Source organism: Acyrthosiphon pisum, chromosome A1 (genome assembly GCF_005508785.2).
Source record: "Acyrthosiphon pisum isolate AL4f chromosome A1, pea_aphid_22Mar2018_4r6ur, whole genome shotgun sequence".
In the NCBI taxonomy this organism is placed as follows: domain Eukaryota; kingdom Metazoa; phylum Arthropoda; class Insecta; order Hemiptera; family Aphididae; genus Acyrthosiphon; species Acyrthosiphon pisum.
The window spans coordinates 140,852,342-140,855,205 of record NC_042494.1 but is presented as its reverse complement, the minus strand read 5'-3'; positions in this window follow the sequence as shown (position 1 = coordinate 140,855,205).

The window sequence follows — 2,864 nt, the reverse complement described above, 5'->3', positions numbered from 1 at the left end:
CCCCCCCCCCCCCCGTAAATTAATAGTTGTGTAATTTATTTATATCAATCATCTATAAACTTTCCTCAAAAAACTACTATGAACCCCACCGAAATTTACTTGTTTGGTAGCTATTGCTTAGGCAAACAATGCAAAATACCTACATCGAAATCTTAGGCCTAATAATAATATTATAATATGTGTTGATAAATATATATAGTGGCAAAATCGTGTCCTAACCTTGGCCGACTATTCGGATTCAAAATTCAGCAGTTAGCAATAATTTGCTATTATACGTGTTTCTCGAATATGCGTCGAGTATAAAGTTGATGCAAATTTCCGATTCGGTAGTTGAGCGTTTGGTGACATCTCGCGGTCATATCCACGAGATCTCTTGAAATTAAACCGAGCCCTCCTCCGCCGAATATTTACCAAATACATTATTAAAGGTTTAGCAAGATGGCTGTATACTTATGTTAAAATATCTCCATAATACGAATCAGAGAGGTTCTATTATGATAATAAATTACAATATACGATTGATAAATACTAAAATTAAAAAATATAAATATTTTTCCAACTTCATTCATTATTCAAAATGTAAATGTTGTGTGCAATTTCTATTTAATAACGAAGGGCTGGAGTATGACATTTCATCATGATTCTTATATTATATATATATTCTTTTTTGGGCTATAGGCCCTCTAGAAATTAATTTTTCTTAACCTCACCTGTCAATATAATAATTTTTTAATATACCTAATTTATTTTATTCATTATTTTTGATTTCTATAAATAGTTAATTAGGTACCTCTTGAAAGTCTGTCACTGTTTTAAAAATACATTGGTATTGGTATACCGGCCGTGATAGACAAAAGTACAATGTACTACCCGTCTGTAACATTTTCTATGTCAGTCGCCTATTTTTAAAATTTTTACCATGAAATTTTATCGGAGGTATTTTTACTGGAGATATTTTGACGCGTCACCCGTAAGATTATATTCATTCGAGCGGAGTTTGCACGTATCGGCTCACAAACTTCCCAAAGGTCACATGCAGTCACTTCATTCCTAGCATATCTTGTATTCTTGTCGTGTGCGCTCTACCGACCACATTATGAAACGCTCTCTATATAAATATCCATGTTATACCTTTACCTGCAGATACCTATACTTATATTTTACAATACTTCTATAAATTATCCATGGTTGAAATACCTACAGCTTGATACGAAGATACCAAAAGATTAAACACATTACTTAACAATAAAATGTTATTAAAAAAATAAAACAATATTTAGTAGTTCAGTGTACACGTCACATAATATCGCAAATAATATAAGAGCTATCGTTAATAATAATGTTTTGAATATTAAAAAACTTGCGTCATCGTGTCTCTTAAAAAGGTATTAAATGTGTCAGTTTTGTTTAAATACAATTAATATTAATGTCTAATTAAAATTTAAAAATATACTACACAATTAAAAATTAAAATAATCACAATTTTTAAAAACCTCCAGAGTGAGGAATTTCAATCTTTATTTTGAAGTCTACTACATGGACCATATGGAAGGCACCTTCATAGACGCTGGTGGGCTACGTGAAGTTCCCCCAATATAACATTTTTATAGCGCCCAAAGCAATGAGTTACAAATTCTAAAAAGTGTGTTACAAATAGTTGCAAATGAGTTACAAACGAATGGCGTTGGTCCGGAGTGGATAAGACAAAGTCGGGGGGCTGGCCCCCCATCGGAAAAATTTTAATAGTGCCCGAAATAAGGAGTTACAAATCCTGAAAGGTGTGTTACAAATAGTTACAAACGCATTATAAACGAATGGCGTTGATCCGGAGTGGACAAAACAAAGTCGGGGGGCTGGCCCCCCATCGAAAAAATTTTAATAGCGCCCGAAATAAGGAGTTATAAATTCTGAAAAGTGTGTTACAAATAGTTACAAACGAATGGGCCTTGATCCGGAGTGGATAAAACAAAGTCGGGGGGCTGGCCCCCCATCGAAAAAATTTTAATAGCGCCCGAAATAAGGAGTTATAAATTCTGAAAAGTGTGTTACAAATAGTTACAAATGAGTTACAAAATATTGGAATTGGTCCGGAGTCTATCAGATAATGTCGGGTGGCCAACTTCACGCACGTGAAATTGTGTGCAGTGCCTATCTTAAATCAGCAAAAAAAAAAATGTAGATATGATTTAATAAACATAAGATATGTATAATAAATAATAATAAATTATTGAAATTAAGAGTTTACCCTGTCAGAACGCTGGTCCCCGATGATGCACTAGCCGCGATACGTGGTATGTGGTACACAATACAAGTGGGAGGGCTTGCTTCTAAAAAAATTCCAAGTACGGTACTATTGGACACTTTATATAGAATATTCTTGAAGTACCTAACTAATATATTCTAACCTAACCGGTGGGTGTCCGTAACCCCCCTCCAGCACCAGGCCAATACCAATGTAAACATCACATGGTTAAGCACATCACTGTACAGCAAATCGCACTAGGCACCAGTAAATATTCGACCCACACACTACACATAAATCCGGCTCTATAGTATATTTATATGGAATATTGGGATTATGCGAAGTGCGACGTGGATTGGCCATTTTCCGCGTGTGTGTGCAGTCGCGTTGCCAAAGGGTTATTTGTACAGTTGGTACAGTTATATTATTGTCTCACAGCTTTAATGTTTTGTTGGGTTATAACTTATAGGTACCTATAGCGATAGTATAGTGGATAATGAAAAAGTATCGAGTATTTAAGTGTTTTGTATTTATCTATCTATATTAATAAAAGGCAAGGTTGTGTCTTGTGTACATGTGTGCGTGTGTGTGGGTGGTGCTCAAATGTGATACAGATAATAAT